Below are 16,715 nucleotides of genomic sequence, written 5' to 3'. Positions count from 1 at the left end.
GATGATTGTGTCAAAGACGTGACCTTGGCAATTTCAGAAAGAGATAATATACACGGGCGTACCTAGAAGTGCCTCAAGTGGCCTCAGCAGGCAAGGCAGGGAAAAAGGGCATCAACACAGCTCATATAATGAAGTCCCAGGAGATGATGAAATTGGTCGAGGAAAGACAGAACTAGACAGTGCAGAAAAATCCTAGAGGAAACAGGAATAACTGACAGAAGCAATTTTTACGTTTCACCTTTAAAACCAAAATGTCTTTACTGACAACACTTTTAAAAAGAAGATCATACAGTAGATCTCTGACAATTTTTAGAACAGAGGTCACCAGTGAGTAATGCAAAAATGATCAATTGGAACCATTTCCATTATTGTTTAGTCAGGGTACCTCACTTTTCTGACAAAGCTGTTTTTTTTTTTTTCAGGTAGGATAAACAGGGAAAACGTGATGACGACCAAGAAAAAAAAAGAGTTTCAGGTACCACTATTCTTTTCTTAGAGTCAATAAATGACCATTCGTCACAGTCAGAATTTTGTAGTTGCTGGAAGCTTTAGGAGCCCTGGTGATACAGTCACTAAGAGCTCAGCTACTAACCAAAACGTAGGCAGTTCAAATCCACCAGCTGCTCCTTGGAAATTCTATGACGACAGTTCTATTCTGTCCTATAGGGTGGCTGCGAATCAGAATCGACTCAAAGGCATTGGGTTTTGTAGTTGTTGTTTTTTGGAGGTGGGGCTTTAGAGGCTCTCTAGTAGAATTTTTATTTATTTTTTTTCACTTGACATACCACACCAGGGACTACGCTTTTTATAATCTTTTCCTTTATCTCTTTTTTGTTCTTATTTACTTACTAATATACTTACATATTTACTTATTTATTTTTCTCACTAAGTACCTCTCTTCTTTTATTACAGGTAATTGCAGTTCATGTGGTGTTCTCTCTCCCTTTTTTTGAGACTGAAGAAGAATTGACACCTTTCAATTATGGTGTTGGTAAAGAATATTGAACATACCATGGACTACCAGAAGAACAACCAAATCTGTCTTGGAAGAAGTACAGCCTGAATGCTCCTTAGAAGCCAGGATGACAAGACTTCATCTCATGTACTTTGGACATGTTACCAGGAGGGACCAGTCCCTGAAGAAGAATATCATGCTTGGTAAAATAGACAGTCAGCAAATGAGATGGATTGACACAGTGGCTGTAACAATGGGCTCAAGCATAACAACGATTGTGAGGATGGTGCAGGACTGGGCAGTGTTTCATTCTGTTGTACATGTGGTCGCTATGGGTCGGAACTGACTGAATGGCACCTAACAACAACAACAAGACTTGACAACATAGACAAAAAGTTTCTGGCTTATTACGTATTTGCATTGGAAAATTTAAGAATCTAGCCCTATCCCCTCAATTTTTAAATTTCTTCTATAATTCTTCTGCCAAATATTCATACAGGTTTTTCTCGGAAATCCTAGCAAGAGGGGGCTCACTGCCTCTCATCTCTGAGCAGCTGTAATCACTAGAAATTGCCCCCCTTTATCTTTTCCATCCACTGATCTTCAACCTTTGTAAACACTTGACAGAAATGATAAAAGGCACTGAATATACTAACGTGAACAAATCAGATACAGTTTCTGCCTTCATGGGCAAATTTAAAGAGAGAGAGAGGCATTAAACATTCAGAAAAAATAACCATAACTCAGATGTTAACTGGGACCTCCATGTTCCCGGAGATTTAGCTATGCTGAGCTTGAATCTCATTTCACGCCCCAGGTGGTCCAGCATTTTTCCTTAGATTGCTTCACACTGCTGCGATAAGATCAAACCAAGTTATGATTTTGTGTCTTATCCAGTCTTTTCTCTTTGTTAGAAAGTGAGCAATCCTCTTTTTAGATTTGTACATTCTAGGCTGAAGCTGGAAGCACTTCCCTCCCTTTTTTTTTTTGAATGCATAAATGAAAGAAAGCATCAATATTTCCTTTCCGTATTACCTCCTATACTATGCTATCCATGTTACCTGGTATACTATGTAAGACAAAGAATAATGTCTACCTTCTCTTTATCCTAAAAATACGTGTTGCTTACATGTGTGCCCAAAGGAATTTCTCAATACTATGAAGACTCTTCACAATAGCTTTTTTTATATGCAAAACCTTCACAATAGCTAATTTTTTAATGCAAAACCAGAGCACCAAGGGGGAATTTTCAACTAATATTTCATATACAGCCTATAATAAATACTGAAAGTGCCCATATACCTGGTATCTCTCATTTTTTTCACCTATACAGTGCCTTCCTTCTCGGACTAAGTCTCATCTGTTTGGTCCTCTTTACCACTGTTCTGGATGATTCTAAGAGAGAGAATTGATGGAGAGAAGGTGAATTACCTGCCATTTAGCTGAAGGCCATTTATTTAACCTTATCTAATCTATTTAATCTATTATTTCCTTCACTCATTCATTCTTGGAATTCTCCCTCCCCTAACTTGGGAGAATATCATTAAAAACTGAGAGAACCTCAGTGTTCTGAAGAAAGTAGTTCAAAAAGCCTAATTTATATTTATTAATGGTAAAACAAGGATAGAACTGAAGTCAACAACATTTAATGAGGTTTAAAATGTTTATGATAAACCCCTTGAGACTCTGTTACTCTCTCGTGATCCATAATTTTGTCTGCCTTTTTGAAAACTTATTTGAGAACAGTCTTACTCCACCTCCGTAAACACATACACACACACTTTCATATACATTTCACATCTAGAGTCAGAATTGTCTTTGTAGTGCCCTTAATTGTTCAATGAAGAGGGATTAATGTATAGAGAAGTATAAATTCTATACTCAGCCCCACAGAACACACTCAGCAGTCCATACTCAGTACATATATACTCAGCATACCAAGTACCCCTTGCAATCACTACAAGAAATAATTATTTTTTAAAAAACTGATAGGATTGAAAGAACTTTTCTACCCAGTTTTGCAAATCCTACTCCAGTGTACACATACTCTGCTATGTTATTTAGATTAACGGAAAAAAAAAAAAAAAGACTGAAACAGGATTTAGAAAGATTAGAAAAGTTGGCAGGAAAGAATAAATATAGTAAATTAAAAATATGTTGTTGTTGTTAGGTGCCGTCGAGTTGGTTCCGACTCATAACGACCCTATGCACAACAGAACGAAACACTGCCCGGTCCTGCGCCATCCTTAACAATGGTTGTTATGCTTGAGCTCATTGTTGCAGCCACTGTGTCAGTCCACTTCGTTGAGGGTCTTCCTCTTTTCCGCTGACCCTGTGCTCTGCCAAGCATGGTGTCCTTCCCCAGGGACTGATCCTGACAACACATCCAAAGCATGTAAGATGCAGTCTCACCATCCTTGCTTCAGAGGAGCATTCTGGCTGCACTTCTACCAAGACAGAGTTGTTCGTTCCTTTGGCAGTCCACGGTATATTCAATATTCTTTGCCAACACAATTCAAAGGTGTCAACTCTTCTTCGGTCTTCCTTATTCATTGTCCAGCTTTCACATGCATATGATGTGATTGAAAATACCATGGCTTGGGTCAGGCGCACCTTAGTCTTCAGGGTGACATCTTTGCTCTTCAACACTTTGAAGAGGTCCTTTGCAGCGGATTTGCCCAATGCAATGCATCTTTTGATTTCTTGACTGCTGCTTCCACGGCTGTTGATTGTGGATCCAAGTAAAATGGAATCCTTCACAAATTTGATCTTTTCTCCATTTATCATGATATTGCTCATTGGTCCAGTTGTGAGGATTTTTGTTTTCTTTATGTTGAGGTGTAATCCATCCTGAAGGCTGTGGTCTTTGATCTTCATTAGTAAGTAATTCAAGTCCTCTTCACTTTCAGCAAGCAAGGTTGTGTCATCTGCATAATGCAGGCTGTTAATGAATCTTCCTTCAATCTTGATGCCTTGTTCTTCTTCATATAGTCCAGCTTCTTGTATTATTTGTTCAGCATACAGATTAAATAGGTATGGTGAAAGAGTACAACCGTGATGCACACCTTTCCTGACTAAATTAAAAAAAAATTTAAAATATAAGTCCCGAAAATAGAAAAAAACTTTTGGGGGCAAAGATATGACTAAGGATGCCAGAAAACTGGATATGGTTATGAAGTGCGTTTATATAACAAGATAAAATAATGTGATTCTGTGTCACAGTCATGTACATAAGGAAATGATCATTTCTATCTGACTTTCTCCTAACTCCTCAGAAGAAATTGCAATGCTTTTGGATTATAAATTTGGTTTGTATGAGACAACTATATAACTAAAGGATTATTTTTATTGTTGGTGTTCAATGTGTTTGCATGTATTTTAAAGTGCATTATTCACCCATATATAATTATATAACAATTCCTCCAAATTGAAGTTTATACATGAAATAAATATCATTTAAACCTTTCATCATTAACACAACCTTGACCAACTGAGAAGAAACCCAACGATTCTAGCTATGTTTTGCTTTGCCCAATACTATGTTACAGTTAAAAAGTTTTTTTTGTTATTTTCCAATACATCACCTCATACGTAGAATATGACTCCTTGAAGGCTCTACTTATAAGAACTAAATACAGAAAGTCTTACATTTTATAGTGAAACTAGACAGTGGGCGTAGATTATGTAAAACAATTTTTTCTGTTCTCTGGTTTCTTAATAATATTATGGTTATTTAGCCCATAATTTTTGAATAAGTGCAACAGTCCCCTACGTTAGGAGACAGCCTACCTGGGATAGCAGTATCAGCCATACCTTAATATCCATGAAATTATTACTCAAGCCACTGGAAGAATACTACAAAGACTATGTAGCTACATAGTATTCCCTCTGAAGGTCAAGCACAGCATTATACCTGTAGTCACTTGGGATGATTAGAGAAACAAAGTCTGGGGATATTATAATGATTAAAGTATAATTGTAGCACTGGCATGGGGCTTCTGACAAGACAAACCATTATTTAGCCCCTAGGGTTGGGCTTATTATGCTTTTAGAAGGAATAAAAAGGAGGCCTAGAGACCTCTTACTGCTCTTGATGAGATCCCACCCTATCTCAACCTTCCTTACCTCACCAGAACCACTGCCAAAGAGAAGATTCCTAAGTAGGAAAATATAATCAGATCACCTTTTCACCTCCATCTAAGAGACCATTAAGTCTAGCCCCATCATGACTTACCATCTTCAGTGGGGTCATCATAAAGCTTATTCCAACATCTGTGCCCTCGCCCTCTCATGTTGTTGTTGTTAGTTCATGATCAGTCTTCTCTAACTCACGATGACCCCATGTACAACAGAACAAAATGCTGCTTGGTTGGTACCATCTTCAAGATCACTGGTATGCTTGAGCCCATAGTTGTGGCCATTGCATATTTTGAATGCCTTACAATAGAGGGGGCTCCTCTGCCAGCATTATATAAGACAATATTCTGTTGTGATCCATAGGATTTTCATTGTATATTTGCAGAAGTGTATCACCAGGCCTTTCTTCCTAGGCTGTCTTAGTCTGGAAGCTCTGCTGGAACCTGTCTACCATGGGTGACCCTGCTTGTATTAGAAATACTGGTGGCACAGCTTCCAGCATCACAGCAATGTACTATCTATCACAGTATCACACACTGACAGATGGGTGGTGGCTCATCTCCAAAAGGCTCTGTAAATCCTCTAATTTGATCCGACCTTCTATGGCTCCCTGATCACCCCCACTTTTTTTTATTGGCATTTATAGTCTGTCGTTAGCAAAATGTCTACGTCTCTAAAACTTTTCTCCCAATTAAAACCGAGTGAGTTTTTTATTTTTTTATTTTTTGAGGGCATTGACCTCCTTGATGTTTTTTTCTTCCACTTCCCTATTTACTATCAAGACTGGAGGTGGGACAGGTGTCCTGCTAGATTCTCGTTGCCACCACCATTACCCGGCACTTTGATACACAGGTAATCAAATTATACCATATGCTACAACTTCTTAGTGTGGTCATCTGTTTTCATTGTCATTCCTTTATTATTTAAACATGAATTTTAGTTTCCAGATTCATCTCCAAGTTTATTAACATCACATTCCCTGATGATTTCAGAATTCGTATGGACCCTCTGTGTTATACATGCACACATCTCCTATAAACAAAATGATAAGAAAAGGTCACAAAGTGTGCATATATGTATGTAGAACATACAAAGAAATTCCTTTCTGTGGTGGTGGATGATCCTGGATTGCTGACAAGAGCTGTCCTTATTCTAATGGTATAAAAGGCAGCAACTCTGGACTCATTCAAACTCTCTGATCTAACGTACACCAATATTCAAGTCATCATCCTGAAGAAATAAGGAATCATCAGGAAGCTGTGCTTACTCCTTGACTTTTTTATACTGTTTGCATTTATTGGCTGCAGAGTCTATATTAAAAAGAAATAGTCAGCTTTGGCGAAGAGTATTGAATATACCACGGACTGACAAAAGAACTAACTAATCTGTCTCGGAAGAAGTACAACCAGAATGCTCCTTAGGAGCAAGGATGGCAAGACTACATTTCACATACTTTGGACATGTTGTCAAGAGGGATCAGTCCCTGGAGAAGGACTTCATGCTTGGGAAAGTACAGGGTCAAGGAAAAAGAGGAAGACCCTCAATGAGATGGGTTGACATAGTGGCTACAACAATGGGCTCAAGCTTAAGAGCAATTGTGGGCTGGGCAGGACCAGGCAATGTTTTGTTCTGTTTTACATTGGGTGGCTATGAGTTGGAACTGACTCGAAGGCACCTAACGACAACAACAACAAAATCAACTTTGAACTTGGTCCAAGGTGTCATTCTTGTTAGTCTTCAGAACCTGACCTAGATATGCTATTAAGTTATTTGACATCATCATGTCCAATGATCTTGTTCTCCATGACACTGCAGCCACAACCCTGCAGTCTATCCCATACCTGGATATTACCAATAACTGCACCACCCCAGAAATCCAAATTTCAAATAACTGCTCTCACCAGGTCTTGCTATCTTTTCAGCACAATTTTCCTAGAATCCATATTTCCACAATTTTCAATACAACTTGTTACTCTACCGAACATTACACGTTTTGCCATCTAATATATGCTACAGATATCCAGTGTCCCTTTTTACTGGCTTGGAGTTCATAATTAAAACAAGAGTCTTGCACACACTCTCAGTCTCCAGTCTTTTCTTTCTAAATGAGCTTATGTGGCACGAACCCCAAACCAACTTTATTCAGTTTTCTGCCTTCCCTGCTTCTGAACCTGAACAAATACACAATGATTTTCTTATTTAAATTCACCACCAGAATTTCACAAGTGCCCTCATTTTTATCCTAAAATACTGTTATGTTTTCTAAGAAAATTATGCTAAATTTCTTATCTCCCTGTTAACATCAAACACATTTTCCCTTTCCCACTCTCTCCTGACCTTAGCTTCTAAGAAAATTGAAACAATGAAAGGATAATTTCCTCTTTGTACCATTGAGTCTAATAACTTACATAGATGTAGATATAGTTTGGGTGCCTTTTACAATGGATGCTCTGTCCATATTCCAACGTAAACATACAGCCCCATGTGTCACGCCCTCCTTCCTACAAAAAGACTTCATTCCATGTTTTCTTTCTCCAGTTCCATCAATTTTTTATCTTTGAGTGCATCTATTGGCTCACTTTTATCAGTATATAAGCATGCTATGGTAATATTCATTCTTAAAACAATAGGAACATATTCTTTGAAGCTTACACCCATCCTCTGATCTTCATTACAGTAAATTACCTCATAAAACTTGTTTATAGTTGTCTCATACTCCTTATTTTCTATTCTCCCTTGTCACGACTTAACCAAGCTTTCATTCTAACCACATAGATTTGAGACCTAATCCAAAATGCAGTTAAAAATTCTCATTTTACATGTCTGCTCGTTAGTATTTGACTGCTTTTATTTATTTATTTATTTATTTTCTGTCTGCATTAAACTATTCCCTTGGTAAAATCATCTATTCCATGCAATAATATCAATATGCTGTTGAGTTTCAATTTATATCTTTTTGCCTGGACTCCTTCCTTAAGTCCAGTTATACTTATTTAACTGCTTGTTGTATTATTCTACTTAAATACCTAATGGACATTTGTTAGTACGTTCAAGGTGGAGCTTTTAATTTCCAATCTATCCCAATATTTTTCCCATTATTATTCCTTCTATCGATCAATGGCAATTTATTCACCCACTTACTCAAGCCAAAACCTCTCAGTCATCCATGACTATTCTCTTTCACACACATTTATCTTAAACATACAGAGAATATGAGTACCTTCAAGCACTTATATGATCTTTTCTGCTTCTCTTTGCTTTAAAAATATAATTGACCTTTCCTTTTTCTGATGCAGAGACATCAGCATCATGCCTCATGAACAAGAAAATTGGTGGGGTTGGGACTGGAGTGTGAAAGGCTGTAAAGACATTGGAAGGTAGTCAGGGCAGGGGCTAGGGTGAAGCTGGGGCTGGTGGAAGATATGGCTGCCATTGTGGCATGATTGGGATATTGCTTACATTGAACAAGTAAGTGCATTGTTAGTACAAATAAGTAAACATGTTGAGGATAAGGGTAAGCAGGTTTTTCACTGTTGAAAAAGGGATTAATTAACATGGATGAAGGAGATTGTAAAGAACTCTTAGGTGTTGGATTGAAATTTGAGATTTCAGCATGAACTTTATATAGACGTAATATATTTTTTTTAATATATACTTACATATACAAATACATACAACCTTGCGTGCGTGCATGCACACACGTATACATAGAATTATAATGATAGCTAATTAATGCATTTTACATATTTTGGAGAAATAGTTGATTCCAGGTTTGGGGCTAGAAAAGACAAGTTGAATCTGAAATATCTTTTTGTGTCAAAAGTAAGGAATACACACACACAAAAAGATGAGCACATGTCAAAAAAATACAGAAGTCATCTAGAAGAGAGTACTGATGACAATATTTTGACAATTTGAGCATCAAGGAATATGCTGTGTAAAATAAGAATTTACTGGTTCATATGGAAATAAATAAATACTCCTATTCCTCACTTATCAACTATCTCCTTATCCAATATTTCTCATTTAAGATAATAGCAAAAAAAAAAAAAAAAAAAACTATCTGACTATTTTGGGCATTAATGACATACGTCTGACAGTAATGAATGCCAAGGTTTGAGGCAAGAGTAATGCTGGCTGTATGGTTAAGGTTATGTGTCAACTTGAATGGGGCATGATTCTCAGTGGTTTTGCAGTTATGTAATGATGTCATTTGGCGGGTTTTGTAATGATATAGCCATCGTCTATTTTGTGGTATGATGTGGTCATCCTCCATTTTTGCATAATGCCATTTTCACATAATGACCTGGTCTTTGGAACCTAACCATGTTGATAAGCAAGGAGTGAGTGCAGATGAATAGGTATAAATGGCAAATAAGGAAAACCTCTTAACTTTCAGTAAACTACCAATGAATACATTTAGAAGGAGTGATGAAAATAGAAGACCCCCAATGGCATATGTCAAAGTGTTGGGTGTTTCAAGTGAGGGTCATCAATGAATGCTAAAGCTGAATCTTTGATGGGGGGCAGAGTATGCTGTCTCTGAATATCTCTTCATATTGCAATGGTCAACTATAATGGAAAAACGGTGGCTTTGTGGTGAAAATGTTTTGTAGGCACCAACATAATGAGAAAGCCTGATCTGAGTCTGGCCTTAAGGAAACCTCAGTAGGACACAGGTTGAGGGTTAAACTGTAGAATGAAAGGCCTATCCTTTTAAAACTGTAACAGCAGGAGGGATAGAAAGAACTAAAAACAACTGCAGACAGAGAAAACCTAAAAAGAATGTAATGCATGCTGCTGGGTAGGACCCTGGACCAGAAAGGAAAAGGAAACATTGTTGGGAGGGTTGGTTAGTTTTGAGAGGGGTTTTTTGATTGGATGGTAGTGTGGTGTCCATGTCGATTTTCAGTTTTGGAGAGTTGTGCAGTGATTATCTAGGTCAGTGTTCTTGTCTTTGGCAGATTCACACTGGGTGTCTAGAAATAATACAATACCAAGTTTGCAGCTTTCTCACAAAGGTTCATTAAAAAAAGAATATCTGAAGGATGAGATGCAGTAGGGCATTGACCATTTTAAAGGAATTATTTAAAATTATTAACAATTCAAAGAATATGTAGTTTAACAAAAGAACAAAGAGGGGCTTTCACTGTCAACATTGAATATGCCTCAAAAAAAATTTCTTTGTAATCTAGAAGTAAAATTCTTCAACACCCAATAATAAAAATATTTAGACAATGACACTATCAGTCAAATAAGGTTGACAAGTATTATGAACAAAATACACTACACTAAGATTAAAACAGCGTGAAAACGGAATAGCAAAGAAACGTAGCAAAATCACACTTATATGCTTTTTATTTTTCAAATACATTTGTTTTATTTAGATATTCAGGTAAATATACTTACTCAATCTGGCTTTTCCTAGATGGCCTATCAACTTCACTTACTAATAATCAAATCAAAATAAACTTCTGTGTTAATGAGAATGTGGGTGAATACCGTAAACATGCAGGTGTTTGAAACGAGTGACTAAATGTCTGAAACCTGTGATTAAGCCTCTGAGAAAACTGTCAATTCCTTTTCCAGCTGCAATCACAGAAGAATGTGTAATTACTATAACACTTTCAGCAAGAGACAGACATGTCCCCGTGAAAATCAGTCATCCAAATGGATATTCCCAGAAAAAATGGGTCATTGCTGTTCCACGTTTTTTTTTTTTTTTTTTTTTATGGGCAGAAAGTCCAGCTACTTCCTTACATAATAAAAAGATGTCTACCTGAAAAATGTGTCATCTTTTCTTCTATCAAATCCACTTTCCTTTCTTTTTTTATGCACAGATATTCTTATAATATAATTTCATCAGCCATAACTGAGTATCATTGGTAAGTATGACCCATGAGCATCCAAAGCAATGAGTATTTTCTTTTAAAAGATGAATCTTGCTGAAAGAGTGACATAAGGAAAGTATTGCCAAATGGTGGCAGTGACAGACAACTGAGAAATACCTTCCCAGCTGCTTCTAAATTAAGTGATAAAAACATTTGCTTATTGTACTGATGCATATAGACCAGCCTTCCTCACTGGATTAAGATTATATAATGATTTAAACAAACATTCATTGAATGTTCTTTCAGTCTCTTTATCCGTAAAATATGGATAATAATAACATACACCTTATAGAATTGTGAAGATAAATGAGTAAAAACACGATCCTAAGTGCTTACTATGTTAGCTGTTACTGTTAATATTATTGTCGGATGCTGTTTACCTAGAGATAAAATATAAGTATACACTCCGTTCTCCTTAAGGAATCCACATAAGATTTACACAGAGAGTACGGTGTCTATAAATTCACACCAAAGTATATTTAATTACTAGTCACTCAAAGTAAGATTCATCAGATAAATTAGACTTATGTCAGGACTTTTCACCTGTCTAAAGTCAACACGTTGCTAAAAATAGTAGATAAGCAGTACACAGAACTGAATAGAGCAAAATAAAGATTTGGCTTTCAAGTTCCCTCTGAAATCCCCCAAAAAGAGAGAGAGTAAAGGTGGAAGAGAAGACAGAGACATCTGAGAAAAGAGCAAAATAGGGCAAAGTATGTTTATAAGAGGTTAATTATAAGAAGGATGCTCTAGAATAACAGAAAACTATTGAAAATCATAACCAGTGAAATTGATTAATGCAACTTGTAGAGGTGGAAAGGACTTGAGAGCTGATTTATTCCAAGTAGCCAGCCAACACAGCAATTCATTTCAAGTAATTTTGAAGGGCCACTACCGAGCTGGACAATGAATAAGGAAAACCGAAGAATAATTGATGCCTTTGAAATATGATGTTGGCAAAGAATATTGAATATGGACTGCCAGAAGAACAAACAAATCTGTCTTGGAAGAAGTGCAACCAGAATGCTTCTTTGAAGCAAGGATGGCAAGACTGCCTCACATACTTTGGACATGTTATCAGGAGGGACCAGTCCCTGGATAAGGACATCATATTTGGTAGAGGGTTAGTGAAGACCCTCAGTGAGATGGGTGGACACAGTAGCTGCAAAGATGGGCTCAAGTATGACAAAGATTTGAGGATAGCACAGGACTGGGTGGTGTTTCCTTCTGCTGTACATAGGCTCACTGTGAGTCAGAACAAACTCCAGGGCACCTAACAACAGCACAATGGTATTCCCTTGTTCTGTTTGAATGACAGTATCCTGATCTATATACAGGTTCCTCATGAGCACAATGAAATGTTCTGGAATTTCTATTCTTCACAATGTTATCTGTAATTTGTTTTTATCCACACAATTGAGTGCCTTTGCGTAGGCAATAAAACACAGGTAAACATCTTTCTGGTCTTCTCTGTTTTCAGCCAAGATCCTGCAGACGTCAGCAATGACATCCCTTATTCCAAGTCCTCTTCTGAATCTGACTTGAATTTCTGGCAATTCCCTGTTCATATCCTGCTGCGACTGCTTTTAATTATCTTCAGCAACATTTTACTTGCATTTGACATTAATGATATTGCTTGATAATTTCTCCATTCTGTTGGATCACTTTTCTTTGGAATAGGCACAAATATGAATCTCTTCCAGTTGGTTGACCATGTAGCTATCTTCCAAATCTCTTGGCATAGACAAGAGGGCACCTCCAGAGTTGCAATCATTTGTTCAACCATCTCAGTTGGTATTCTGTCAATTCTTGGAGCTTTGCTTTCTGCCATTCCTTTCAGTGAAGGTTGGACTTCTTCTTCAGTGCCATCGGTTCTTGATCATATGCTACCTACTGAAATGGTTGAACACTGACCAATTCTTTTTCGTGCTATAAATTTACTTAATCCACAAATACTCTTTTGCTCATTTTGGTTACTCAACAATTATTCAGTAATATGCTAACCTTTCACTGCTGTTGCTCACTGGCCATAGGTCATATGCAAGGAAACTCAGAGAAATGCAAGAATCAGAATATCTTTCTTAGAAGACATTTGCATTGATACACTCAGGCCTAAGAAAGATTACCGTAACCATTACCATTGAGTCAATTCCGACTCATAGGGACTCTATAGGTCAGAATAGAACTGCCCCATAGGGTTTCCAAGGTGCAGCTGGTGGATTCAAACTACTAACATTTTTGGTTAGCAGCTGAGCTCTTAACCACCATGTCACCAGGGATCCAAGAAAGGTTACTGCTACGTTAATTTAAAAGTGTTTAGTAGATGCTTGCAATATACTTTTTCAAGGTCTGTATATTACAGCCAAAGATAAGATCACTGGCCAAGAATAATTTATCATAACATCTCATTAGATCATTGCAAATTTTTCCCACATCACAATAATTCTCCAGTCCCCTCCTGCCCCGGGAAGTAATTATCCACCTGATTGCCCTCACTCATTCAGTAAAGAGATGTGTAGAAAGGTAAAAGAAGAAAAAAAAAATCGATTTATACTCTATTTTGAGTCAGTGAATGTGAAGATCCCTTAGAAATATTATGTCATTTAATTTTGGTAAATAATTAAATAAGTTTCTGTTAATATTTCTATTTAATCAATAATAAAACTCAGAATTAGAAATGTCAAATATCTTACTCAAGGTCACATAGCTATAAGGTAGTAAACCTAGTATTTAAAGACTAGTTTTTATGAGTTAGAAGCTATTTTGTTTATACTGTACTATTTTCCAAGTCATAATGCAGAACTGAGGCAAGGCTACAGTATACTGAAAGTTGTAATAGAAGTTGCATGATGGCCATTTGTGCTTTTTTGATTCATTAACACTTTACACCCAGTAGTGAACATTCAGAGATCAGCCCAGAATGACTCAAGGTTCTTTCATAATTTCTAATGCTTCTCCTCAACTTTTAAGGGAGCTTTTAATTCGTTAGTTGCAACCCTTCTTCATAGGAGTACTCCCAAGCTTTGTCCATATTTACAGAAGTACCTAGAATTTTACATCCCTTCAGGGTCACTTTTAGCTAGTAGCTGATGAGTCAAGAGTGGAAAATCCCAGTTCCCCTACTTTGGAGTAGGATAACTAAGGTGACATTCGTTCTGGATTGCCCTTTTATACCTTATTATTGCCGTGATAGGAAAGTCTCTGTACACTCCTCCTCTTACCTCCCATGCACATGGTCATTGGATGGGTTCTTGAGTCAATTTTATCATGTCCACTTCTCTGTACTATTAATTTCTCAACACTCTGCCAAGGCAGAGCTGGTATCTCTATCTTATTTAATGGGTGCCATTGTTTTTTCTAAGATCAGGAGCCCTTTGCCAGGGTGTTAAATTCCAAGTCACGAGTCACTGCTCCAATATTAACAAGGTCCCCTCATCCAGCCTTGTATTCTACCAAAAGCTCTTGTTCTGGCACTGGGTGGATGCACTTACCTTAACCAGCAGCAAGGTCAGAATAGCAACTATGGTACCCTGAACCACAGAGACATCTATGGCAATGGTTAATAGAGGACAGTGCTCTAAGTGTTGAGGTAAATGGACATTTAAAAACAGTATTGTTTGTACATAAAATTTAAGAAGTATACATCAATAAGAGATGAAAATAAAACCAATGTCAGTTGCCACCATGAGTAGATCCCTTATTCGATTTCCAGGCTTACAACTGTTCTCAGCTCAGAATATACTAAGTGAAAGGGCAACAGCATCTGAGCAAATGCGTACTATGGTGGTCAACCTTGTACTTTTCAAAGACAATTTGCTGCATTTATTCATATCTTTAAGGGCTATTGGAAACAAGGTTTGAGTTGATACTGATATCTAAGGACACAAAGCAGTATGTGGTCCCTGTCAGAAGACTTACTGGAAGAGGGTGATAAATAGAGTCCTGGCTTCAATCTATTTCATGATAGGTCCAATAAGTCCATCAACAGACTAATGGATCATTTTTTTAGTTCCAGAATGCATAATCCAACCAGAAGTATTTAGAAACTGGAAGAACAGTTACAGTGGTTCATTGATACATAGAGCAAGAACTAATATAGTAGAAAAATTCAGGTAGAAAACTCTCCTTCTGGGTCAAGTTAATAAATAAATTTAAAAATATATATTTCAAGTGGAAAATATTTGGTCTGATTTTAAGGATTTCAAGGTTGCAGAGATTATGGAGTTTATTGTTTTCCAAAAAAAATTCAACAATATAGACCCTGAACAAAACAGATGGATCATAGTGAATGTCAGTGGACTACCACTAATCTACCACGACAGCCTCAATATCAGCAGTTTTGCTGGATGCGGTATTTTTATTAGAACATTTCAAGAACATCTCTCACAGATTCCATGTGACTGTCGATCTGGCAAGTCGTGGGTTTCCATACTAACCACGAAGGAATATAGGAACAATTCACATTCACATAAACAAAATACGTTCAAATGCTTTTACCAGGGGCTATATTTTTTTACATTATGTTATGTTATGTTATATTGTGACAGTTATGTTCTCTGTCACAATTTCCACAATTTAAGTGGAAATTGTTCTTGATAGTCTGAAGACTGTAACATTGATCCACCTTACTGATAAGATCATTCATCTGCATGAGGTGTATTCCTTAAACTCATGGTCATTACATGGTAGAATATATGGGTTCTGGTGGCAAAGTGGTTAAGAGCTCAGACTGCCAACCAAAAGGTCATTGGTTCAAATCCATCAGCCATTCCTTGGAAACCCTATGAGGCAGTTCTACTCTGTCCTATAGGGTCGCTATAGGTTGGAATCAACTTGATGACACACAACAACAGCAACATATGGGTCTAGGAACCAAGGGTGAAAATGGTATAAGTCCTACTTACCATCACATATACAGAAACACCTAGAGCTTCCCAATATCACAACTTTAGGTTTCTTGGGTCTAGAAGTTCTATTTCCCAGGAGGGAGAAGGCACTTGCATTAAAGAATACAGTACAAGTCTCACTAAACATAAATCTATGGCTACCACCTGAATTCCGTGTGTCTATAAAAAGGAGACACCATACTGGCAGTGGCTGATCCTCATGAGGATGTAGGTTTACTGCTAGATTTTGGGAGTAGTGAGGAGAATTTCTGAAATCCAAGGAATCCGGTAATACGTCTCATGGTTTTCCCATGGCAAGTTTTAACTATGAAGAGACAATTGCAAAAATGATGACCTGATACACTCACGATAGGCAGCAGTGATAAATGACTAGTTTACCAACCTATTTACCTAAACAAGGTACCTAGACCAAAGATGAATTACCTGAGTGTGAGGATATTCTAGAATGTTTTGCATAGAAGGGTGATGGTGAATATCAGTTACGATCTTTGAAAAAACTGTAGAAGCCTGAGCAGTAACTCATCCCACTACCCCCTTCTTGTGTGCTTTTTTTGAAAAGAAATTGTCACCAATGTAACAATCTTGAAGAAGGCATGACTGTTGGGTATGAAGTTAATGTAAGAAGTGAGTGGATGTGAGGGGCATCAATTTTATTGATCTTTGCAAAGAACCAACTTTATTCGTTATCCCTATTTTTTTTTTTTTTTACTATTTTCTGTTTCATAGATTTTCACTCCACTTTTGATTATCACTTCCTCTGCTTGCTTTGGGTTCAATTTGTTCTTCTTTTCTTCCGGTTTCTTAAGGTGAAAAATTTAGTTACTG

This window comes from Loxodonta africana, chromosome 21, assembly GCF_030014295.1.
Source record: "Loxodonta africana isolate mLoxAfr1 chromosome 21, mLoxAfr1.hap2, whole genome shotgun sequence".
In the NCBI taxonomy this organism is placed as follows: Eukaryota; Metazoa; Chordata; class Mammalia; order Proboscidea; family Elephantidae; genus Loxodonta; species Loxodonta africana.
This window is presented reverse-complemented; position numbering follows the sequence as displayed.